General features: G+C 47.1%; 1 protein-coding gene across 1 annotated transcript in view; it reads left to right on the top strand.

Annotated features, from left to right (window-relative positions):
* The window catches only part of LOC134969752 (putative inactive carboxylesterase 4), a 127,913-nt gene extending 103,706 nt beyond the window's left edge, over positions 1-24,207 (top strand). The window contains exon 8 of the mRNA XM_063945909.1: positions 24,135-24,207. The gene's annotated coding sequence lies outside the window, so the exon portion shown is untranslated. The remainder of the gene's footprint in view (positions 1-24,134) is intronic.
* Positions 24,208-26,481: the final 2,274 nt, after the last annotated feature.

Genomic DNA, 26,481 nt, shown 5'->3' with positions numbered 1-26,481 from the left:
ACGTTTTGTCCTCTGCTGATGATGAGGATGAGGGGGAGGTAGTCATGGTTGGGGGAAAAGAGCTAGTGTTTGTTCCGAATACTTCTAAAAGTAAAAAGCCAAAACAGGCCTCTAATCTGTCTGTTGATGGCGTGGCAGTTACGGTCAAAGCTAAACAGGAAAAGGGGGGATGTGGTAAAGTTCAGAGCAAAACCAAGCACTTAGATAGTTCTCAGGGGGATCTAGAGTGGGATCCTACAGGGACAGAGTTAAGCCAGGCCTTGGTACCGTTATTGAATAAGGTTGAGGTAGTGCAGAGTTCAGAGGGGAAGGCCCCTCAATCTCCGGGAGAAGTGATGGTGGTGGAGGAGACTCCTAGCCTTGAGGCGGGGAGCCTTACCTATTCTCCTTTGGCGTCCTCTGGTGGGGATGATCCTGGGGGCGGTTCTTGTATTATTGCCCCAAAAGTCCCTGATCCGGATCCTCCCCCAGACAGGGTTGCAAATGGGGAGGGGTGTGATATTAGGGAGGGTGTTGTTGTACAGGGATCTAAGGGTCTGTTCTGTGAGACTGTGGTCTCAGTTGTTGGTGGGGTGGAGGAGGGGGAGGTGGAAGAAATCTTTGTCTGATGAGGATGTTCTTCCCTTCAGGGTTACGTGTAAAAGAGTAGGATGAGGATGAGGATTCTAAAAGACAAGCAAAGAAAAAGTGAATGGGGTCCTACCTCTATAATCCAAGAAACATGGATCCCCAACCTATACGATGTGCCACCATTAATGTGGCTTCCGTGTTTTCTGAACGTGCTCGTTTCTTGGCCTTCGATTTTTTCAACACGGTTGATGTTGACTTTTTATTTTTGCAGGAGACCAGGGTAGGTGACTTGGCCACACTCCATCGGGCCAAGTGTCAGTGGAAGCGGGGGCCTTCCTTCTGGTCTCTTGCGGCCGAGGCGTCCAGTGGGTTGGCAGTGCTTTTTACTGATATGGTAAACGTGCACAGGATTATAGATTTACAGGTAGGTAGGTGCATGATTTTAGATGTCAACCTGAGAGGACATGACCTGAGGCTAATAAACATCTATGGACCCCATTCAAAGTGGACAGGAAATGTCTTTTCAGGGAGATAAAACCGTTTCTTTTTACGGCCCGGCAGATTGTCTTTGGAGGTGATTTTAACACCGTCATTAGGCCAAAAGACAGAGGGGACACAAAGGCGACCCTGGGCTATGATTCCAATTTTCTAGTTAGCATTGTTAGAGAGGCTGGTCTGGTGGATGTGCACGTTCGCCATTTCCCAGACCTCACAGGTTTCGCCTATCATTGTGGTAGTCGTAGGTCTAGGATAGATAGGTTTTTTGTTAAGGAGTCCTCGAAAACTTTGCCTCCTGAGACAAAGCCAGTAGAGTTCTCCGATCACGTTTTTCTGTGTGTTGCTTTGAACGTCTCAGAAACCCCTCAGAAAGGGCAGGGCCTTTAGCGTTTGAATTCCGAGCTCCTAAAGGAGGAAGGAGTTAGACAGTCCTTTCGAGACTTTCTTCAACTACAGGAAACACTTCTGGAGGCTGGTTGGAGTAGGTCTGAGTGGTGGGAGGAGTGTAAAAAGAGGACTCTAAGGCTTTTTCAAAGGCTGGTAGCCAGGAAAAACTTGACAAAAAGATGTATCTATCAGAGCCTGAGAAAGAAACTGGATTTCTTGATCTCTGAGCGTGGAGATAGTGGGGAAATCTCCCGGGTGAAGGCTCAGATGAAGGAATATCAGTACGATCGCCTGGCTTCTTTGATTCTGGAGAGGGATTATGGAAAATACCACTCGCCTGATCCCTACCAGAGTTGCAGAAAATCAGTTGATTTGAGGGAGGTCAGGGGCCTGTTTGATGACCAGGGTACTCTTCATGAAGACAGGGAGGGTATTTTGGGAGTCATCAGGTCCTATTACTCCAGCCTTTTGTCTGAGCAGCCACTCATCAGAGAGAGGATGGATCAGTTTCTGAGGGAGACACCTGGACTTGAGCAACTTGATCCTTCTTTTGACTCTTTGGGCAGTGATGTGACAGTGGAGGAGGTCAAGAGAGCCATAGACGGTTTGTCTATAAAAAAATCTCCGGGCCCAGATGGGTTAACATCTGAATTTATTAAAGCTTTTTCAGACATATTGGCTCCTCACCTCATGGAGGTATTTAATGAAAGCCTGGGTAAGGGATCACTCCCTCCCTCTATGAGATCCTCTGCTCTCATATTATTGTCTAAAGGTAGGGACCCGGTGCGTGTTGAGAACTGGCGCCCCATCGCTCTTCTCAATACGGACAGAAAGATTCTGGCAAAGGTACTTTTTAATCGGCTGATGGAAGTTTCCGGGCTGTTACTTTCTCCGTCTCAGCATTGCACTGTAAAAGGCCGAAGCACCTTTAGTGCTGTCCTTGGCATCCGGGAGGCTGTGGAGCAATGTCGTGCTGAAAAATGGGGCAAGTATTTGCTGGCATTGGATCAGTCCAAGGCTTTTGACCGAGTTAATCATCAGTACCTGTGGGCTGTGCTGGAGAGGTATGGTTTTCCAGCGAGGGTGGTAGATTGGCTACGTGTCATTTACAATCAGGCTGAGAGCTTTCCACTTGTCAATGGCTGGGTAGGCCCTGCTTTTGCGGTCGACTCGGGTGTCCGTCAGGGGTGTCCCCTGAGCCCCCTTCTATATGTATTTGCAATTGATCCTTTTGTGCGGAGGATTGAGAGCGGTGCTGTGGCAGGGGTTCAGCTGGGCCCTGGGTTGCCGCTGAGGGTGGTGGCCTACGCAGACGATGTTACTGTGGTCCTGTCATCTGTGGCAGAGGCACGTGGCATGGAACATTTTATCTGTGAGTACTCTGAGGCTTCGTGCTCCCGAATCAATCAGGATAAGTGTGAAGCTTTCTGGATGGGGGAGGAAGGTGATGAATTTACCCTTCCGGATAGCCTCCCCCGTGCCAGTCCAGAGATAAAAATTCTCGGTATCAAATTTGGCCGTGGTGATTATGCCACTCAGAATTGGGAGAAGAGGCTGGAAGATGCTACCAGGAAGGTGCAGTCCTGGAGAAGGTGGCAACTTTCTCTCAGGGAGAGGGTTGACTTATGCAAAACCTATCTGATTCCGCTTTTTCTGTATGTCAGTTATGTGTGCTTCTTGCCACAGTCTTTGTGGACCAAGATGAATTCTTTATTCTTCCTGATGTTATGGGGGAATAGAATGAATCTGGTCAAGAGAGGGATCACCTACAGATCGAGGGAACAGGGGGGGCTGAGTATGGTCAACCCTGTGGTGTTTTTTGCTACAACGTTTTTAAAACTGAATCTAGGGAGTTTGTTTCTAGGAACTCCCCCTCGATGGGTAGAGAGTTTTAGGGCCTGGGTGTTTCCCTTCCTCAGGTTATGGATGGATGGTGGCCAAGTAAAAACCTTTCGAGTCCGGCATGGCTACCTCCCGATCTACGTTATACTGTGCTTGAAGATGACGAGGCTTTGGGGGCTGGAGGTGGGTGAAGTCAAAAACTTCTCTAGAAGGGAGTTGGAGAGAAGAATTTTGCAGACTCACTTTTATGCTCCGCTGTCGTTAAGGGACTGCCCAGGCAGTGTCTACTCAGATGGGTTGTCTTTGATTCATTCTCAAAGAATCCCACTGAAGTTCAGAGATATTGCCTGGCTTTCTTTCCAAGGGAGGCTTTATGTGCGGGGTAACCTCAAGTGTCGAAGTGCCAATGATCGTGGCTGCCCACGTGAGGAATGTCTAGGGGAGGTGGAGACAATGGACCATTTCCTCCTTGAGTGTCCCTTCAATATAAAGGTTTACAGAGCGGTATCAAGGGCCTTACGCATCCCGTGCCTTTCGGGGCTTAGTTACCCTGAGTGGGTTTATGGGGCGTTCAAAGGGTATAGAAGGTTTGATTTAACCACAATTTTTATAGTTAGTTTAGCAGTTAGGTTTCACACATGGGGTGCACGGTGTCAGGTTTCCCTCAGAGCAAAGGTCCTCCCCTGTGAGGAGGTGGTGGGAAATATTCTGCACGAGGTTAAGAGGATGATGGATATGGATAGGAAGAGGTTGGATGCTGTCGGGTGGTCCAGGCTCTGGCGCCACCTGAAACACCCTTGAGTGGGTAGCAGAAGTCCTTTTCTTGTTCATCTTATGGCTTCCTATCCTTCACCTTCCCGTAGATTTTCTTTTTTTCTGTTTTTTTAATTAAAGCGGTTTGCATGTGACTAAAAGACTTCATTCATCTTTTCATTGCTTATGGTTATAATATGTGTTGTTTGTATATAGTAGGTTGTTTTTTGCTTAGATGTTAAGCAATATTGACATTGCGTATAGTTATACAAGTTTTGTTGCTTTTTGGTTTGGATTATTGGGCAACAACTCAATGTATATTGTATGTCCTATTTTTATGAGTTTTACCATATTTATGTAATGTATGTTGCAATTTTTCTTAATAAAGGATAGCAGTATATGCATGTGGGCATTACACACAGGTGCAACAGTATATACATGTGGGCATTACACACAGGTGCAACAGTATATACATGTGGGCATTATACACAGGTGCAGCGCTATATACATCTGGGCATTATACACAGGTGCAGCAGTATTTACATGTGGGCATTATACACAAGTGCAGCAGTATCTACATGTGGGCATTATACACAGGTGCAGCGCTATATACATCTGGGCGTTATATACACAGGTGCAGCAGTATATACATGTGGGCATTATACACAGGTGCAGCAGTATTTACATGTGGGCATTATACACAGGTGCAGCGCTATATACATCTGGGCGTTATACACAGGTGCAGCAGTATATACATGTGGGCATTATACACAGGTGCAGCGCCATATACATCTGGGCGTTATATACACAGGTGCAGCAGTATATACATGTGGGCATTATACACAGGTGCAGCGCTATATATATGTGGGCATTATACACAGGTGCAGCAGTATATACATGTGGGCATTATACACAGGTGCAGCAGTATATACATGTGGGCATTATACACAGGTGCAGTAGTATATACATGTGGGCATTATACACAGGTGCAGCAGTATATACATGTGGGCATTATACACAGGTGCAGCAGTATATACATGTGGGCATTATACACAGGTGCAGCAGTATATACATGTGGGCATTATACACAGGTGCAGAAGTATATACATATGGGCATTATACACAGGTGCAGCAGTATATACATGTGGGCATTATACACAGGTGCAGAAGAATATACATATGGGCATTATACACAGGTGCAGCAGTATATACATGTGGGCATTATACACAGGTGCAGCAGTATATACATGTGGGCATTATACACAGGTGCAGCAGTATATACATGTGGGCATTATACACAGGTGCAGCAGTATATACATGTGGGCATTATACACAGGTGCACAGTGTATAGCTCCTAGGCCCTGGTTCTTCTTAAAAGCCTGCAGTGTTTCCCCTGGGAGCCTCCCAGGGGAGGATGGATCCTCCTGGGGAGGAGGATGACGGAGAGTCCCAGGCTGCAAGGCCTGAGGGAGGCCCTGGGAATTCTGACCTACCGATTGCAGTGGAAGCCTCAGTGCTGGAGGATTTGGACAGTACAGCGTTTCCAGTGATTGTGGGTCCGGTGATGAAACAGGATCCCCAACTGGAGACCCCCAAACCACAGAATGCCGGCTCTCTGGGTGAGGTAACCCAGGGAGGTGATAAGGTGAATGAACTTGCCTGTGGTGGGGCGGGGGTTAGTGCTGCAGGTGGAGATGCTGAGGTTTCTGATTGCAGCCTGGAGGATTCAACATCCTCTAGTGATAAATACATGAATATGAGTCTAGAGGAATTAAGAATGGAGCAGAACCGTATATACTCCCGCATTACTTATAAATAAAGAAGGCGTAACTGTAGCAGCAGATGGGAGAGAGTTGCCCTGAAAGATGAACTTTGGGAGCTGAATGACACTTTGGCTGCAGTTAAAAAGAGGATTAAAATGTTGCAGGATCAGGCTCTATTGCAAAAGGAAAAAGCACTGCTAGAGTCCATACCAGGACAAGATGGTGGATGTGATGGCGGCCTGGTCCCGGCGGGTTCTGTGGCGGCATCTGGGCTCATAGTTCCAGTGGAAGACATGGAAGTGGGCAGCCAGACTGCGGAAGAAGTGGTGGATATCGTGGGCAATGATGGAGGTGAAACCTCTGGGATTGCGTCTGGTGCCGTGGATACCGAGGGGAACCCTGCGATGACGTCATCCTGTGTCTCTCCCAGAGAGAGTGCTGGGTGGTGGCAGTGCAGGGGGCATGGTGGCTGCCGGGGTGACGGCGGGTGCCGGAGCTCTGGTGGCTGCTACTGCTTCCTGTGGACTTGCTCCCGATGCACTTGTCTCTGAAGCTGCGGATATGGGGATGGCGTGGGCCGTGGTAGATGCTGAGGCTGGCTCTCCCTGTAAGCCGGCAGCGACTGGCTCTGGCTTAGTCGCTGTGCTGGCTGAGGGGGGCGGGGCCAAAGACGCATCATGTGTGACATCACGAGTGACATCATTAACTGCATCAATGGGAATTCCGGAGTATGAAGCCATATTAAAAACTGGGCAAAGATTGGCCCAAGGACTGCCGGCAGTTGATAAAAGCAGCTTAACCCCTGAGGAGACTACACTAGTAGAAACAGTTTACGGAGATATGGATATGCCTGTGAGGGCTTTAGTGGCCGTAGGCTTGATCCAGGCAAACCAAACTAGGATGGCTGGTAGTGCGGGTATAGAGGTCAGTAAGAAGGTAAATGTTCAAGCACCCAAGGGTCTCCCTGTAATCTCTCCTGTGGTTAGACCAGGATCTGGTTCATATGCCAAAACTTTGGAGGGTTCTGGTTGGGCTAGTACTGGTCCTCAGCTTGGGGTAAGTGGGGGTCAGCCTATAAAAAGGCGTAATGTGGTTCAGTTTAGATGGGTAGGGGAAGGGGAGGCTCCTTCAAAGTCGGAGTTCTTGGATATAGTATTCTCGCTGGGTTTTAGGGCCGCAGACCTTTTTGCGTGCATCCATCCGGTGAGAACTCCTGACTTTGATCTGAGCTTCCTCTCCCTGAATGGCTTGCAAGCTTTTGGCTCCCAATGGGAGAAGAACAAGACCAAGGAGCCGTACTGCCATTTTAAAACCAACACCATCACCAGGCAGGATAGGGTAAAGATTACTGTTCTGGTGCGCAATGAGTCACTACCGTCTGCGGATATCGTATATTGGTTGTCCAGGTCCTGCACAGTGTTGTCCCCACTTGAGAAATTTGGGGTGGTGCCTATTCGACCTTTGTGAGGTTGCACCAGGTAGGGGCTGAGACTAAGCACATACCATCTGCTGCTTATATTGGCCGTGACCGGCTTCAGTGCTTCTATCCTGGGCAGCCCAGAACTTGTCACAAGTGTGGTGACTTTCGCCACCTTAGTAATGATTGTACGGTTGTTAAATGTGCTTTGTGTGGCCAGATGGGGCACGGGTCCCGTGAGTGTAATAAGGTGAGGTGCAATCTCTGCGGAGCGGATGGCCATCCCTATAGTCGGTGCCCTAAAGCATTGCATAATCATGATGCAGGGGTGGTTGAGGAGGCACTAGAAATCAGGCCCAGTCATGAGGATAACATGGCGGTTGCTTTACAGCATCAGGATATGTTGAGGAAACTAGAAGCTGGTGGGGTAGGGAAAGTCCAGGTCGAAAGGGGGGAAGCATCTTTTCAGGCAGTGAGTAAAGGCAGGAGGAAGAAGCTGAAAAAGAAGGGGGTGGACGGTGTATGCTCTAATAGGTTTGACGTTTTGTCCTCTGCTGATGATGAGGATGAGGGGGAGGTAGTCATGGTTGGGGGAAAAGAGCTAGTGTTTGTTCCGAATACTTCTAAAAGTAAAAAGCAAAACAGGCCTCTAATCTGTCTGTTGATGGGGTGGCAGTTACGGTCAAAGCTAAACAGGAAAAGGGGGGATGTGGTAAAGTTCAGAGCAAAACCAAGCACTTAGATAGTTCTCAGGGGGATCTAGAGTGGGATCCTACAGGGACAGAGTTAAGCCAGGCCTTGGTACCGTTATTAAATAAGGTTGAGGTAGTGCAGAGTTCAGAGGGGAAGGCCCCTCAATCTCCGGGAGAGGTGATGGTGGTGGAGGAGACTCCTAGCCTTGAGGCGGGGAGCCTTACCTATTCTCCTTTGGCGTCCTCTGGTGGGGATGATCCTGGGGGCGGTTCTTGTATTATTGCCCCAAAAGTCCCTGATCCGGATCCTCCCCCAGATAGGGTTGCAAATGGGGAGGGGTGTGATATTAGGGAGGGTGTTGTTGTACAGGGATCTAAGGGTCTGTTCTGTGAGACTGCGGTCTCAGTTGTTGGTGGGGTGGAGGAGGGGGAGGTGGAAGAAATCTCTTTGTCCGATGAGGATGTTCTTCCCTTCGGGGTTACGTGTAAAAGAGTAGGATCCTCGGATGAGGATTCTAAAAGACAGGCAAAGAAAAAGTGAATGGGGTCCTACCTCTATAATCCAAGAAACATGGATCCCCAACCTATACGATGTGCCACCATTAATGTGGCTACCGTGTTTTCTGAACGTGCTCGTTTCTTGGCCTTCGATTTTTTTCAACACGGTTGATGTTGACTTTTTATTTTTGCAGGAGACCAGGGTAGGTGACTTGGCCACACTCCATCGGGCCAAGTGTCAGTGGAAGCGGGGGCCTTCCTTCTGGTCTCTTGCGGCCGAGGCGTCCAGTGGGTTGGCAGTGCTTTTTGCTGATATGGTAAACATGCACAGGATTATAGATTTACAGGTAGGTAGGTGCATGGTTTTAGATGTCAACCTGAGAGGACATGACCTGAGGCTAATAAACATCTATGGGCCCCATTCAAAGTGGGACAGGAAATGTCTTTTCAGGGAGATATAACAGTTTCTTTTTACGGCCCGGCAGATTGTCTTTGGAGGTGATTTTAACATCGTCATTAGGCCAAAAGACAGAGGGGACACAAAGGCGACCCTGGGCTATGATTCCAATTTTCTAGTTAGCATGGTTAGAGATGCTGGTCTGGTGGATGTGCACGTTCGCCATTTCCCAGACCTCACAGGTTTCACCTATCATTGTGGTAGTCGTAGGTCTAGGATAGATAGGTTTTTTGTTAAGGAGTCCTCGAAAACTTTGCCTCCTGAGACAAAGCCAGTAGAGTTCTCCGATCACGTTTTTCTGTGTGTTGCTTTGAACGTCTCAGAAACCCCTCAGAAAGGGCGGGGCCTTTGGCGTTTGAATTCCGAGCTCCTAAAGGAGGAGGGAGTTAGACAGTCCTTTAGAGACTTTCTTCAACTACAGGAAACACTTCTGGAGGCTGGTTGGAGTAGGTCTGAGTGGTGGGAGGAGTGTAAAAAGAGGACTCGAAGGCTTTTTCAAAGGCTGGTAGCCAGGAAAAACTTGACAAAAAGATGTATCTACCAGAGCCTGAGAAAGAAACTGGATTTCTTGATCTCTGAGCGTGGAGATAGTGGGGAAATCTCCCGGGTGAAGGCTCAGATGAAGGAATATCAGTACGATCGCCTGACTTCTTTGATTCTGGAGAGGGATTATCGAATGTACCACTCGCCTGATCCCTACCAGAGTTGCAGATAATTAGTTGATTTGAGGGAGGTCTGGGGCCTGTTTGATGACCAGGGTACTCTTCATGAAGACAGGGAGGGTATTTTGGGAGTCATCGGGTCCTATTACTCCAGCCTTTTGTCTGAGCAGCCACTCATCAGAGAGAGGATGGATCAGTTTCTGAGGGAGACACCTGGACTTGAGCAACTTGATCCTTCTTTTGACTCTTTGGGCAGTGATGTGACAGTGGAGGAGGTCAAGAGAGCCATAGATGGTTTGTCTATAAAAAAATCTCCGGGCCCAGATGGGTTAACATCTGAATTTTTTTAAAGCTTTTTCAGACATATTGGCTCCTCAACTCATGGAGGTATTTAATGAAAGCCTGGGTAAGGGATCACTCCCTCCCTCTATGAGATCCTCTGCTCTCATATTATTGTCTAAAGGTAGGGACCCGGTGCGTGTTGAGAACTGGCGCCCCATCGCTCTTCTCAATACGGACAGAAAGATTCTGGCAAAGGTACTTTTTAATTGGCTGATGGAAGTTTCCGGGCTGTTACTTTCTCCGTCTCAGCATTGCACTGTAAAAGGCCGAAGCACCTTTAGTGCTGTCCTTGGCATCCGGGAGGCTGTGGAGCAATGTCGTGCTGAAAAATGGGGCAAGTATTTGCTGGCATTGGATCAGTCCAAGGCTTTTGACCGAGTTAATCATCAGTACCTGTGGGCTGTGCTGGAGAGGTATGGTCTTCCAGCGAGGGTGGTAGATTGGCTACGTGTCATTTACAATCAGGCTGAGAGCTTCCCACTTGTCAATGGCTGGGTAGGCCCTGCTTTTGCGGTCGACTCGGGTGTCCGTCAGGGGTGTCCCCTGAGCCCCCTTCTATATGTATTTGCAATTGATCCTTTTGTGCGGAGGATTGAGAGCGGTGCTGTGGCAGGGGTTCAGCTGGGCCCTGGGTTGCCGCTGAGGGTGGTGGCCTACGCAGACGATGTTACTGTGGTCCTGTCGTCTGTGGCAGAGGCACGTGGCATGGAACATCTTATCTGTGAGTACCCTGAGGCTTCGTGCTCCCGAATCAATCAGGATAAGTGTGAAGCTTTCTGGATGGGGGAGGAAGGTGATAAATTTACCCTTCCGGATAGCCTCCCCCGCGCCAGTCCAGAGATAAAAATTCTAGGTATCAAATTTGGCCGTGGTGATTATGCCTCTCAGAATTGGGAGAAGAGGCTGGAAGATGCTACCAGGAAGGTGCAGTCCTGGAGAAGGTGGCAACTTTCTCTCAGGGAGAGGGTTGACTTATGCAAAACCTATCTGATTCCGCTTTTTCTGTATGTCAGTTATGTGTGCTTCTTGCCACAGTCTTTGTGGACCAAGATGAATTCTTTATTCTTCCTGATGTTATGGGGGAATAGAATGAATCTGGTCAAGAGAGGGATCACCTACAGATCGAGGGAACAGGGGGGGCTGAGTATGGTCAACCCTGTGGTGTTTTTTGCTACAACGTTTTTAAAACTGAATCTAGGGAGTTTGTTTCTAAGAACTCCCCCTCGATGGGTAGAGAGTTTTAGGGCCTGGGTGTTTCCCTTCCTCAGGTTATGGATGGATGGTGGCCAAGTAAAAACCTTTCGAGTCCGGCATGGCTACCTCCCGATCTACGTTATACTGTGCTTGAAGATGACGAGGCTTTGGGGGCTGGAGGTGGGTGAAGTCAAAAACTACTCTAGATGGGAGATGGAGAGAAGAATTTTGCGGACTCACTTTTATGCTCCGCTGTCGTTAAGGCCCAGGCAGTGTCTGCTCAGATGGGTTGTCTTTGATTAATTCTCAAAGAATCCCACTGAAGTTCAGAGATATTGCCTGGCTTTCTTTCCAAGGGAGGCTTTATGTGCGGGGTAACCTCAAGTGTCGAAGTGCCAATGATCGTGGCTGCCCACGTGAGGAATGTCTAGGGGAGGTGGAGACAATGGACCATTTCCTCCTTGAGTGTCCCTTCAATATAAAGGTTTACAGAGCGGTATCAAGGGCCTTACGCATCCCGTGCCTTTCGGGGCTTAGTTACCCTGAGTGGGTTTATGGGGCGTTCAAAGGGTATAGAAGGTTTGATTTAACCACAATTTTTATAGTTAGTTTAGCAGTTAGGTTTCACACATGGGGTGCACGGTGTCTGGTTTCCCTCAGAGCAAAGGTCCTCCCCTGTGAGGAGGTGGTGGGAAATATTCTGCACGAGGTTAAGAGGATGATGGATATGGATAGGAAGAGGTTGGAAGCTGTCGGCTGGTCCAGGCTCTGGCGCCACCTGAAACCCCCTTGAGTGGGTAGCAGAAGTCCTTTTCTTGTTCATCTTATGGCTTCCAATCCTTCACCTTCCCGTAGATTTTCTTTTTTCTGTTTTTTTAATTAAAGCGGTTTGCATGTGACTAAAAGACTTCATTCATCTTTTCATTGCTTATGGCTATGATATGTATTGTTCGAATACAGTAGGTTGTTTTTTGCTTAGATGTTAAGCAATTTTGACATTGCGTATAGTTATACAAGCTTTATTGCTTTTTGGTTTGGATTATTGGGCAACAATTCAATGTATATTGTATGTCCTATTTTTATGAGTTTTACCATATTTATGTAATGTATGTTGCAATTTTTCTTAATAAAAGATAGCACTATATACATGTGGGCATTATACACAGGTGCAGAAGTATATACATATGGGCATTATACACAGGTGCAGCAGTATATACATGTGGGCATTATACACAGGTGCAGAAGAATATACATATGGGCATTATACACAGGTGCAGCAAGTATATACATGTGGGCATTATACACAGGTGCAGCAGTATATACATGTGGGCATTATACACAGGTGCAGCAGTATATACATGTGGGCATTATACACAGGTGCAGCAGTATATACATGTGGGCATTATACACAGGTGCACAGTGTATAGCTCCTAGGCCCTGGTTCTTCTTAAAAGCCTGCAGTGTTTCCCCTGGGAGCCTCCCAGGGGAGGATGGATCCTCCTGGGGAGGAGGATGACGGAGAGTTCCAGGCTGCAAGGCCTGAGGGAGGCCCTGGGAATTCTGACCTACCGATTGCAGTGGAAGCCTCAGTGCTGGAGGATTTGGACAGTACAGCATTTCCAGTGATTGTGGGTCCGGTGATGAAACAGGATCCCCAACTGGAGACCCCCAAACCACAGAATGCCGGCTCTCTGGGTGAGGTAACCCAGGGAGGTGATAAGGTGAATGAACTTGCCTGTGGTGGGGCGGGGGTTAGTGCTGCAGGTGGAGATGCTGAGGTTTCTGATTGCAGCCTGGAGGATTCAACATCCTCTAGTGATAAATACATGAATATGAGTCTAGAGGAATTAAGAATGGAGCAGAACCGTATATACTCCCGCATTACTTATAAATAAAGAAGGCGTAACTGTAGCAGCAGATGGGAGAGAGTTGCCCTGAAAGATGAACTTTGGGAGCTGAATGACACTTTGGCTGCAGTTAAAAAGAGGATTAAAATGTTGCAGGATCAGGCTCTATTGCAAAAGGAAAAAGCACTGCTAGAGTCCATACCAGGACAAGATGGCGGATGTAATGGCGGCCTGGTCCCGACGGGTTCTGTGGCGGCATCTGGGCTCATAGTTCCAGTGGAAGACATGGAAGTGGGCAGCCAGACTGCGGAAGAAGTGGTGGATATCGTGGGCCATGATGGAGGTGAAACCTCTGGGATTGCGTCTGGTGCCGTGGATACCGAGGGGAACCCTGCGATGACGTCATCCTGTGCTTTCCATGAGGGGGAGGCGTCTCTCCCAGAGAGAGTGCTGGGTGGTGGCAGTGCAGGGGGCATGGTGGCTGCCGGGGTGACGGCGGGTGCCGGAGCTCTGGTGGCTGCTACTGCTTCCTGTGGACTTGCTCCCGATGCACTTGTCTCTGAAGCTGCGGATATGGGGATGGCGCGGGCCGTGGTAGATGCTGAGGCTGGCTCTCCCTGTAAGCCGGCAGCGACTGGCTCTGGCTTAGTCGCTGTGCTGGCTGAGGGGGGCGGGGCCAAAGACGCATCATGTGTGACATCACGAGTGACATCATTAACTGCATCAATGGGAATTCCGGAGTATGAAGCCATATTAAAAACTGGGCAAAGATTGGCCCAAGGACTGCCGGCAGTTGATAAAAGCAGCTTAACCCCTGAGGAGACTACACTAGTAGAAACAGTTTACGGAGATATGGATATGCCTGTGAGGGCTTTAGCGGCCGTAGGCTTGATCCAGGCAAACCAAACTAGGATGGCTGGTAGTGCGGGTATAGAGGTCAGTAAGAAGGTATATGTTCAAGCACCCAAGGGTCTCCCTGTAATCTCTCCTGTGGTTAGACCAGGATCTGGTTCATATGCCAAAACTTTGGAGGGTTCTGGTTGGGCTAGTACTGGTCCTCAGCTTGGGGTAAGTGGGGGTCAGCCTATAAAAAGGTGTAATATGGTTCAGTTTAGATGGGTTGGGGAAGGGGAGGCTCCTTCAAAGTCAGAGTTCTTGGATATAGTATTCTCGCTGGGTTTTAGGGCCGCAGACCTTTTTGCGTGCATCCATCCGGTGAGAACTCCTGACTTTGATCTGAGCTTCCTCTCCCTGAATGGCTTGCAAGCTTTTGGCTCCCAATGGGAGAAGAACAAGACCAAGGAGCCGTACTGCCATTTTAAAACCAACACCATCACCAGGCAGGATAGGGTAAAGATTACTGTTCTGGTGCGCAATGAGTCACTACCGTCTGCGGATATTGTATATTGGTTGTCCAGGTCCTGCACAGTGTTGTCCCCACTTGAGAAATTTGATTACACTAAGGGGGTCTGGGGTGGTGCCTATTCGACCTTTGTGAGGTTGCACCAGGTAGGGGCTGAGACTAAGCACATACCATCTGCTGCTTATATTGGCCGTGACCGACTTCAGTGCTTCTATCCTGGGCAGCCCAGAACTTGTCACAAGTGTGGTGACTTTCGCCACCTTAGTAATGATTGTACGGTTGTTAAATGTGCTTTGTGTGGCCAGATGGGGCACGGGTCCCGTGAGTGTAATAAGGTGAGGTGCAATCTCTGCGGAGCGGATGGCCATCCCTATAGTCGGTGCCCTAAAGCATTGCATAATCATGATGCAGGGGTGGTTGAGGAGGCACTAGAAATCAGGCCCAGTCATGAGGATAACATGGTGGTTGCTTTACAGCATCAGGATATGTTGAGGAAACTAGAAGCTGGTGGGGTAGGGAAAGTCCAGGTCGAAAGGGGGGAAGCATCTTTTCAGGCAGTGAGTAAAGGCAGGAGGAAGAAGCTGAAAAAGAAGGGGGTGGACGTTGTATGCTCTAATAGGTTTGACGTTTTGTCCTCTGCTGATGATGAGGATGAGGGGGAGGTAGTCATGGTTGGGGGAAAAGAGCTAGTGTTTGTTCCGAATACTTCTAAAAGTAAAAAGCCAAAACAGGCCTCTAATCTGTCTGTTGATGGGGTGGCAGTTACGGTCAAAGCTAAACAGGAAAAGGGGGGATGTGGTAAAGTTCAGAGCAAAACCAAGCACTTAGATAGTTCTCAGGGGGATCTAGAGTGGGATCCTACAGGGACAGAGTTAAGCCAGGCCTTGGTACCGTTATTAAATAAGGTTGAGGTAGTGCAGAGTTCAGAGGGGAAGGCCCCTCAATCTCCGGGAGAGGTGATGGTGGTGGAGGAGACTCCTAGCCTTGAGGCGGGGAGCCTTACCTATTCTCCTTTGGCGTCCTCTGGTGGGGATGATCCTGGGGGCGGTTCTTGTATTATTGCCCCAAAAGTCCCTGATCCGGATCCTCCCCCAGACAGGGTTGCAAATGGGGAGGGGTGTGATATTAGGGAGGGTGTTGTTGTACAGGGATCTAAGGGTCTGTTCTGTGAGACTGCGGTCTCAGTTGTTGGTGGGGTGGAGGAGGGGGAGGTGGAAGAAATCTCTTTGTCCGATGAGGATGTTCTTCCCTTCGGGGTTACGTGTAAAAGAGTAGGATCCTCGGATGAGGATTCTAAAAGACAAGCAAAGAAAAAGTGAATGGGGTCCTACCTCTATAATCTAAGAAACATGGATCCCCAACCTATACGATGTGCCACCATTAATGTGGCTTCCGTGTTTTCTGAACGTGCTCGTTTCTTGGCCTTTCTTTTTTATCAACACGGTTGATGTTGACTTTTTATTTTTGCAGGAGACCAGGGTAGGTGACTTGGCCACACTCCATCGGGCCAAGTGTCAGTGGAAGCGGGGGCCTTCCTTCTGGTCTCTTGCGGCCGAGGCGTCCAGTGGGTTGGCAGTGCTTTTTACTGATATGGTAAACGTGCACAGGATTAAAGATTTACAGGTAGGTAGGTGCATGGTTTTAGATGTCAACCTGAGAGGACATGACCTGAGGCTAATAAACATCTATGGGCCCCATTCAAAGTGGGACAGGAAATGTATTTTCAGGGAGATAAAACCGTTTCTTTTTACGGCTCGGCAGATTGTCTTTGGAGGTGATTTTAACACCGTCATTAGGCCAAAAGATAGAGGGGACACAAAGGCGACCCTGGGCTATGATTCCAATTTTCTAGTTAGCATGGTTAGAGATGCTGGTCTGGTGGATGTGCACGTTCGCCATTTCCCAGACCTCACAGGTTTCACCTATCATTGTGGTAGTCGTAGGTCTAGGATAGATAGGTTTTTTGTTAAGGAGTCCTCGAAAACTTTGCCTCCTGAGACAAAGCCAGTAGAGTTCTCCGATCACGTTTTTCTGTGTGTTGCTTTGAACGTCTCAGAAACCCCTCAGAAAGGGCGGGGCCTTTGGCGTTTGAATTCCAAGCTCCTAAAGGATGAGGGAGTTAGACAGTCCTTTAGAGACTTTCTTCAACTACAGGAAACACTTCTGGAGGCTGGTTGGAGTAGGTCTGAGTGGTGGGAGGAGTGTAAAAAGAGGACTCGAAGGCTTTTTCAAAGGCTGGTAGCCAGGAAAAACTTGACAAAAAGATGTATCTACCAGAGCCTGAGAAGAAACTGGACTTCTTGATCTCTGAGCGTGGAGATAGTGGGGAAATCTCCCGGGTGAAGGCTCAGATGAAGGAATATCAGTACGATCGCCTGGCTTCTTTGATTCTGGAGAGGTATAATGGAAAGTACCACTCGCCTGATCCCTACCAGAGTTGCAGAAAATCAGTTGATTTGAGGGAGGTCCGGGGCCTGTTTGATGACCAGGGTACTCTTCATGAAGACAGGGAGGGTATTTTGGGAGTCATCAGGTCCTATTACTCCAGCCTTTTGTCTGAGCAGCCACTCATCAGAGAGAGGATGGATCAGTTTCTGAGGGAGACACCTGGACTTGAGCAACTTGATCCTTCTTTTGACTCTTTGGGCAGTGATGTGACAGTGGAGGAGGTCAAGAGAGTCATAGACGGTTTGTCTATAAAAAAATCTCCGGGCCCAGATGGGTTAACTTAACATCTGAATTTTTTAAAGCTTTTTCAGACATATTGGCTCCTCATCTCATGGAGGTATTTAATGAAATGTGGATATCTGGTTTTCACCTGACTGCGCTCATCCCCTACAGTTTGAGCACTCGTGAAATTATGCAAATGAATACTTATATAAAGGTGTGTTTTACTTTCACATGTATCAAATATGACACTCAATATAATGAAACGGTGCAGATAATATTGTGGAACATGAAAAAGGTGGTAATCACAATGTGTGCTCCACGGGGAGCACCTGTTTAACTCAGTCCTTTAATCACTCAAATTGGTGATTAAATCCTTTGGGTTCTTGGCGTGTGTGTTCTGACACAAAGGCCAATGGGCTGGAAAAATTATATATATGTAATGATTCAATCTGGCTGTGTTGCTATAAAAGTCAAATATAGATTTTCCAGTGGAAATGTCTCTAGTCCTGACCGGACTGTGTGGGCTTTAAAAATCTGTCTTTAGTAATTAGATTCATATAGTTGCAGAGGACGGCGTCCCGTACCTCTGCGTGTGGAAGTCAGGTATTCGTGCACTATCGTTGCGGCCGTACTTGTAAGATGTACAGGTGCGGGGGGCAGCGGGAACCTCCTGGCAGCTCCGGACAGACTCGTCCCTCAGCTCGCGCACCCGCTCTCCGGTTCGTCCTGTTAGGGATCTCCCCGTGTGCCTGCGCCGCTTGCTGGGTTGGTCGTGTTCGCGTGGGGGGGAGCTCAGCCGCAGGATCTAAACAGAGCCTGTGGCAGTGTTGCACCTCCCCACAACGGAGTACTCACCTGTGTGGTCCTCCTGCTGCCCGTCCGTCTGTACTGCTTACCGATGTCTGCGCCGTAGGTCCGAGGGTCTAACAGCACTCTCCTGTCCTCCAATGGTTTGATGTCTCTTAGTCGTCTCCTCCAACGCGTTTCAACCGGATCGGTCTTCCTCTGGGAGTCTTTGCAGTGTTCTGATAGTGGTGGGTGTTAAATTGGCTTGCGGGCGGGACCAGCATCAGTCCCTCTTTTGTTCCACTGATTTGATTGGTGGTTGAGGTTGTCAGTATTGGGTGTTAAATTGGCTTGCGGGCGGGACCAGCATCAGTTCCTCCTTTGTTCCACTGATTTGATTGGTGGTTGAGGTTGTCAGTATTGCAGGGGGCAGATCACATGTTCCTGCAATCTGTCCCATTTGTGAGTTTCAGAAACAGGGAAAGTATGAAAACATGGCAATGCAAATGAATTTTTTTTTTTTAAAAGGTCCATAGTGGTGTTTCTTAATTATTTTTTGTTAGGCATTTGTATTCTCAGACAAATAATACGATTCTGGTTGTGTGTCTGGGTTTCTGAATTTCAGTCATCGGTACCAAGGTGCATTAACCAATGAACATAATATACTTTGGTCATGTAAAATTAAATGAGAATTGCGGTTATTGTATACCAGTGATGGTGTGAATCTTGTTGTTAGAGCAAATGGTATAGTGCCTGTTGGTAAGCTTACTATTGTGGAAGATGTTACGTTACGTCGGGATATTTCTTATGTGTTTTATGTGGCAATGGTATGTGGCTTGTTAGTATGCTATCTGATCACGGAGCTTTTCAAAAATTCAAGATGTTTCTTGTGTGTCAACAATTGTGGTAAAGTGGATTCTTTGGTATTGTTATGAAATATCTGGGATATATATAACTTTCCTACTTTGGAGTGGTTTATAATCCTATGTTACCTGTGGGCTTTTTCTGGGTATTGGATATCTGTATACTAAATGATTGGTTCTACTTGCAGATGATAGACCTTATTTCATTATCAATGTTTAACCCTTTTGGTGCTAGTGTGCCAAAGGAAATTATTAAACGTAACTCTTCTTTATTTATTTTTTGTATATAATCCCCTCCCCTCCAGTTCTTCTTGATTTCTTTCAGCCCCGTAAACTTTAGTAATGCGGGGTTTGATTCATGATGGTCTCTAAAGTGTAATGAGAGCGGATGATCTTCTGTTTTTCGTTTAATATTGCGAATGTGTTCACTGATTCTGATTTTCAGTGGTCGGACGGTTCTCCCTATATACTGTAACTTACATGGACATTCTAGTAAGTATATGATGCCTTTGCTGTGGCATGTGATTCTGTCTTTGATTTTGTAACTGTATGAGTTAGTTGCGGATTTTTTCATGATAGTGGGTAATGTGCTTCTTGCTTTTACCATATGATAACCTGAGCAGGTCCCACAATGGTAAAAACCTCCTTTGTTCTGTGACCCATCTATTGTGGTTTGTATCTGATTTGGTGGCGGTATGTGGCTGTGTGTTAGTTTTTTCTTTATGTCAGGAGCCTTTCGATAGATGACTTTGGGGTTAGGGGGTAGAACTTTAGCTAAATTGTCATCTTGCAATAATATCTGCCAGTGTTTTGTGATGATCTTTTTGATCTGATGGGCTTGGTCTGAATATTGTGTTATGAACAGTGGTTCTTCGATTTGTGTCATCTGTTTTGGCTTCTCTTTGTAGTTAAGGAGTGCGGGCCTCTCTATCTTTTTTGCTGTTTCGAAGGCTACTTGTACTGTCTCGGTGTGGTAGTTTTTTTTCCTTAAATCTGTCACTCAAAACCTTCCCCTGTGTTTCATAATCACTCATTTTGGAACAGTTTTTACGAAGTCTTTTAAATTGTCCCATTGGTATGCCATTGAGCCATGTCGGATGATGCCCACTGGTGGCTAGTATATTACTGTTCACGTCGACAGTTTTATTGTAAGTGTTTGTGTGTATTCGATCTTCATCTATGAAAATGTTGAGATCTAAAAATTGTACTTTTTCCTTGCTATATGTGGTGGTGAGTTTGAGATTCCGATCGTTCTGATTGAGGTGTGTATTGAAACTTTTGAGTGATTCTTCATCTCCCTTCCAGATGAAGAATATATCATCTATGAATCTGGTCCAGAGGACGAGGTTCGCACCAAGCTCCACATCAGACCAGATTATATCGTCTTCCCACTTGCTCATGAACAGATTTGCGTAACTTGGCTCGAACCTCGTCCCCATAGCGGCCCCGGTGGTCTGTAGGTAATAGTTGTTGTTAAACCATAGGTAATTGTGGGTGAGAATATACTCTATGCCCCCCAAAATGAATTCTCGTTGGTCTGGTAACATATTGGGGTCTTGTTCGAGGTAATGACGTGTGCTGTCTATTCCCTGTGCATGATCTATGATGGAATATAAAGAAGTGACATCGCTTGTGACTAACCAGTAGTCCTCTTTCCATGTGATTGATTCTAACTTTCTAAGGATGTCAGTAGTGTCTCTAAGATAGGATTTCTGAGTTTTAACGTATGGCTGTAGAAAGACATCAATATACTGTGAGAGATTTGAGCTGATTGAATCTATTCCGGAGATGATCGGTCTGCCTGGTGGTTTTGTTGGGTTTTTGTGTACTTTTGGTAGGTAGTAGAATACTGGTATGATTGGATGTTGTATGTTGAGATATGTGTGTTCCAGTGCCGAGAGGATCCCTTTGTCCAACCCTTCTCTAAGTAGGGTCTGTAGTTGCTGTTTGAATGTATGGGTGGGGTCTCCTTGTAGTTTTCTGTAGGTGCTCGTGTCGCTCAGTATGTTGTTGGCTTCCTTCATATAGTCATCCTTGTTAAGAAGTACTACCCCTCCCCCTTTGTCAGCCGGTTTGATTACCAAGTTAGTATTTTTGCTGAGTTCTGTCAGTGCTCTTTGTTCCTTATTGGTCATGTTGTGTTTCCTAAGTCTATTAGGTCTGTCGTCTAGTCTCATGACGTCTTTCTCCACCATATCGGTGAATGTCGCTATATGGTTTCCCATCATGTAATTGGGATAAACTGTGACTTGGGTTTGAGAGAAGTGTGAGAAAAAGGGTCATCTTTGTCTGGTTTATGTTGTGGTAGCGGGGTCTTCTGAAAGTATTTCTTTAGTGTAAGCTTACGTGTAAATTTTTGTATTTCCAGATAAGTTTCGAATTTGTTTAACGGTGCTGTAGGTGCAAATTTGAGTCCCTTATCTAGGGCACTAACTTGATGTTTGTTAAGTACATGGCTGCTCAAGTTGAATATGCCCTGTCCTTCGGTTTGTGTCACTTTAGGGTTCAGTGTTTTGCTTTTTTGTCTGGGTAAGGGATCACTCCCTCCCTCTATGAGATCCTCTGCTCTCATATTATTGTCTAAAGGTAGGGACCCGGTGCGTGTTGAGAACTGGCGCCCCATCGCTCTTCTCAATACAGACAGAAAGATTCTGGCAAAGGTACTTTTTAATCGGCTGATGGAAGTTTCCGGGCTGTTACTTTCTCCGTCTCAGCATTGCACTGTAAAAGGCCGAAGCACCTTTAGTGCTGTCCTTGGCATCCGGGAGGCTGTGGAGCAATGTCGTGCTGAAAAAATGGGGCAAGTATTTGCTGGCATTGGATCAGTCCAAGGCTTTTGACCGAGTTAATCATCAGTACCTGTGGGCTGTGCTGGAGAGGTATGGTCTTCCAGCGAGGGTGGTAGATTGGCTACGTGTCATTTACAATCAGGCTGAGAGCTTCCCACTTGTCAATGGCTGGGTAGGCCCTGCTTTTGCGGTCGACTCGGGTGTCCGTCAGGGGTGTCCCCTGAGCCCCCTTCTATATGTATTTGCAATTGATCCTTTTGTGCGGAGGATTGAGAGCGGTGCTGTGGCAGGGGTTCAGCTGGGCCCTGGGTTGCCGCTGAGGGTGGTGGCCTACGCAGACGATGTTACTGTGGTCTTGTCGTCTGTGGCAGAGGCACGTGGCATGGAACATCTTATCTGTGAGTACTCTGAGGCTTCGTGCTCCCGAATCAATCAGGATAAGTGTGAAGCTTTCTGGATGGGGGAGGAAGGTGATAAATTTACCCTTCCGGATAGCCTCCCCCGCGCCAGTCCAGAGATAAAAATTCTAGGTATCAAATTTGGCCGCGGTGATTATGCCACTCAGAATTTGGAGAAGAGGCTGGAAGATGCTACCAGGAAGGTGCAGTCCTGGAGAAGGTGGCAACTTTCTCTCAGGGAGAGGGTTGACTTATGCAAAACCTATCTGATTCCGCTTTTTCTGTATGTCAGTTATGTGTGCTTCTTGCCACAGTCTTTGTGGACCAAGATGAATTCTTTATTCTTCCTGATGTTGTGGGGGAATAGAATGAATCTGGTCAAGAGAGGGATCACCTACAGATCGAGGGAACAGGGGGGGCTGAGTATGGTCAACCCTGTGGTGTTTTTTGCTACAACGTTTTTAAAACTGAATCTAGGGAGTTTGTTTCTAAGAACTCCCCCTCGATGGGTAGAGAGTTTTAGGGCCTGGGTGTTTCCCTTCCTCAGGTTATGGATGGATGGTGGCCAAGTAAAAACCTTTCGAGTCCGGCATGGCTACCTCCCGATCTACGTTATACTGTGCTTGAAGATGACGAGGCTTTGGGGGCTGGAGGTGGGTGAAGTCAAAGACTTCTCTAGAAGGGAGATGGAGAGAAGAATTTTGCGGACTCACTTTTATGCTCCGCTGTCGTTAAGGGACTGCCCAGGCAGTGTCTGCTCAGATGGGTTGTCTTTGATTCATTCACAAAGAATCCCACTGAAGTTCAGAGATATTGCCTGGCTTTCTTTCCAAGGGAGGCTTTATGTGCGGGGTAACCTCAAGTGTCGAAGTGCCAATGATCGTGGCTGCCCACGTGAGGAATGTCTAGGGGAGGTGGAGACAATGGACCATTTCCTCCTTGAGTGTCCCTTCAATATAAAGGTTTACAGAGCGGTATCAAGGGCCTTACGCATCCCGTGCCTTTCGGGGCTTAGTTACCCTGAGTGGGTTTATGGGGCGTTCAAAGGGTATAGAAGGTTTGATTTAACCACAATTTTTATAGTTAGTTTAGCAGTTAGGTTTCACACATGGGGTGCACGGTGTCAGGTTTCCCTCAGAGCAAAGGTCCTCCCCTGTGAGGAGGTAGTGGGAAATATTCTGCACGAGGTTAAGAGGATGATGGATATGGATAGGAAGAGGTTGGATGCTGTCGGGTGGTCCAGGCTCTGGCGCCACCTGAAACCCCCTTGAGTGGGTAGCAGAAGTCCTTTTCTTGTTCATCTTATGGCTTCCTATCCTTCACCTTCCCGTAGATTTTCTTTTTTCTGTTTTTTTAATTAAAGCGGTTTGCATGTGACTAAAAGACTTCATTCATCTTTTCATTGCTTATGGTTATGATATGTATTGTTCGAATACAGTAGGTTGTTTTTTGCTTAGATGTTAAGCAATTTTGACATTGCGTATAGTTATACAAGCTTTGTTGCTTTTTGGTTTGGATTATTGGGCAACAATTCAATGTATATTGTATGTCCTATTTTTATGAGTTTTACCATATTTATGTAATGTATGTTGCAATTTTTCTTAATAAAAGATAGCAGTATATACATGTGGGCATTATACACAGGTGCAGCAGTATATACATGTGGGCATTATACACAGGTGCAGCAGTATATACATGTGGGCATTATACACAGGTGCAGCGCTATATACATCTGGGCGTAATACACAGGTGTAGTGGTATATACATGTGCGCATTATACACAGGTGCAGCGCTATATACATCTGGGCATTGTACACAGGTGCAGCAGTATTTACATGTGGGCATTATACACAGGTGCAGCAGTATATACATGTGGGCATTATACACAGGTGCAGCGCTATATACATATGGGCGTAATACACAGGTGTAGTGGTATATACATGTGCGCATTATACACAGGTGCAGCAGTATATACATGTGGGCATTATACACAGGTGCAGCAGTTTATACAGTACATGTGGGCATTATACACAGGGGCAGCAGTATATCCATGTGGGCATTATACACAGGGGCAGCAGTATATATACATGTGGGCGTTATACACGGGGCATCAGTATATACATGTGGGCATTATACACGGGGGCAGCGGAATATATTGCTGGACATTTGGTGAGTTTTTATCTGTTTAGGTACAGGTTGCTCTATAGCAGGGGAAGCCAACCCTATAGTCACCTCAAAGCTGAGCTCAAGTGTTAAACATATGCAATGTGGAATCGCTGTCACCAGTGAATGTTGGGAATCACTGCAGATCTTCTTGTAACCGGATAATAATTACTTTTGCAGGTAATTGCGAATGTGTCCGGCTGTGACCAGAACAAGATACTGGACTGTTTCAGGACAAAAACTGAAGAGGAGATCATCGCTATAAGTTCTGTCCTGGTACTGTACATGTCATTGTATTACCCTGTATCACAGTATAATGCTGGGCACACAGGGAATGCTATATATACAGGTAACGAGCACCACCGTACAGTTCTCACCTATGACATGAAGAAACCCTAAATGCACATCACTACAGACAGCTGCTGGTAGCAGTCACAAGATCGCCAGCTCTGAGTCAGGCCTACATTTCCTGCGGTAAAGCTGGGATCCTGGGGTCTTTGGCTGATAGCAGAGGAACATAGCATGTTATTCATATGTAGTCTATACGCACATACATGTATAGCTGTTCTAGTGATGTTCTGTGTTGGGTTCAGCTTTAATACAGATGTGGAAGGAAAGTCACATAGTTACAGACTCGGTGCCAGCGTGATTCAGAGACCACAGACACGCTGAGCCGGCTTCCACCCATACCGGTTTGTTTAAGAAGAATCTACGGCTTTGTCTCTCTCGTATGCTCCAGAAGGCTGGAGAGGATATGTGGGCACAATATGGAGTTATACAAGCCACATACAATCAATATACAGACTGTGTGTACAACATGCTGCCACATAGGCCCTGACTAGTGGCTTTTCTACAATACAGTGTCACTGCACACAGGGCCTGAAATAGTGATGTGCGCTAACGACGCCACAGCAGTGAATGTGTGTGCAGCGGCTGTGCGGAAATATGCAAATACCGCAGCCGCCTGGGTCTGTACCGAGACGCCCACCAGTATCTTTACGTGTCCCAGTGGCTGCGTACAATCATTTTGGGAATTATTGTGGCCGCTGTCACAAAACCATTGTCTATTATAAAAGAACTGCATCAAAATTGGGTTTACGTCTTCCCCTGTTTCCCTGCTCTTCCTTTCCATGAATGCTGAGCTACCAGCAAGCACACAAGCTGACAAACTACCCTCACAATAAAAATGTAACTGCCCCCCTCCTCCCCTCCCCTCCCCACACACATATATTTCCTTTTGTGTAACTGCCTGAGTCCACTATGATTACAGACAGATCTGATATATGTGCCTTCTGCACACGTGTTATGATGCCCTATGAATGCCGCTGACCTGATCTATCTATTGCTTTCTCTATCTGTGCAGAATTTCATGGAGACCCTTCCCGGAAGCATAGACGGAATGTTCTTTCCTAAGCCTGTAGAACAGATTCTGGCTGATAAGGAGAGTAGTCCTGTTCCGTTTATGACTGGCGTGGCTGAGCAGGAGTTTGGTTGGGCGCTACCACTGGTACGTTACTACCCACTGTACAATAGGTTATTTTGCGGATAAAGGGGCGTATTCAGGTTTGTTGGCAAATCAAAAAAGTTAGCAACTGGGCAAAACTATGGGCCTAATTCAGACCTGATCACAGCAGCAAATTTGTTAACTAATGGGGAAAACCATATGCACTGCAGGTGAGGCAGATATAACATGTGCAGAGAGAGTTAGATTTGGGTGGGTTATATTGTTTCTGTGCAGGGTAAATACTGGCTGCTTTATTTTTACACTGCAATTTAGATTTCAGTTTGAACACACCCCACCCAAATCTAACTCTCTCTGCACATGTTACACCTGCTCCTCCTGCAGTGCACATTGGGGGTCATTCTGAGTTGATCACTCGCTACTGTTTTTTGCAGCGCAGCGATCAGGTCACTACTGCGCATGCATATGCACTGCAATGCGCAGGCACATCGTACGGGTACAAAGTGGATCGTTGCTGGGCGATGGATTTAACGAAGAATCCATTCGCACAGCCGATAGCAAGGAGATTGACAGGAAGAGGGCGTTTATTGGTGTCAACTGACCGTTTTCAGGGATTGTTTGGAAAAACACAGGCGTGTCCAGGCGTTTGCAGGGCGGGTGTCTGACGTCAATTCCGGGACCAAAAAGACTAAAGTGATTGCAAGGGCTGAGTAAGTCCAGAGCCACTCAGAAACTACAAAAATCTTTTTCGTACCGCTTGGCTGCACAGCACACGCGTTCGCACACTTGCAAAGCGAAAATACACTCCCCCGTGGGCGGCGACTATGCGTTTGCACGGCTGCTAAAAGTAGCTTGCGAGCGATAAACTCGGAATGACCCCCATAGTTTTGCCCATTAACTAACAAATTTGCTGCTGCGATCACGTCTGAATTAGGCCCTATGTGCACTGCAGGTGGGGCAGATATAACATTTGCATAGAGAGTTAGATTTAGGTTGGTTATATTGTTTCTGTGCAGGGTAAATACTGGCTGTTTTATTTTTACATTTGAATGCACCCCACCCAGA

This window comes from Pseudophryne corroboree, chromosome 11 (genome assembly GCF_028390025.1).
Source record: "Pseudophryne corroboree isolate aPseCor3 chromosome 11, aPseCor3.hap2, whole genome shotgun sequence".
NCBI lineage: Eukaryota > Metazoa > Chordata > Amphibia > Anura > Myobatrachidae > Pseudophryne > Pseudophryne corroboree.
The sequence above is the reverse complement of the archived record's forward strand: the minus strand, read 5'-3'. Positions and strand labels throughout refer to the sequence as shown.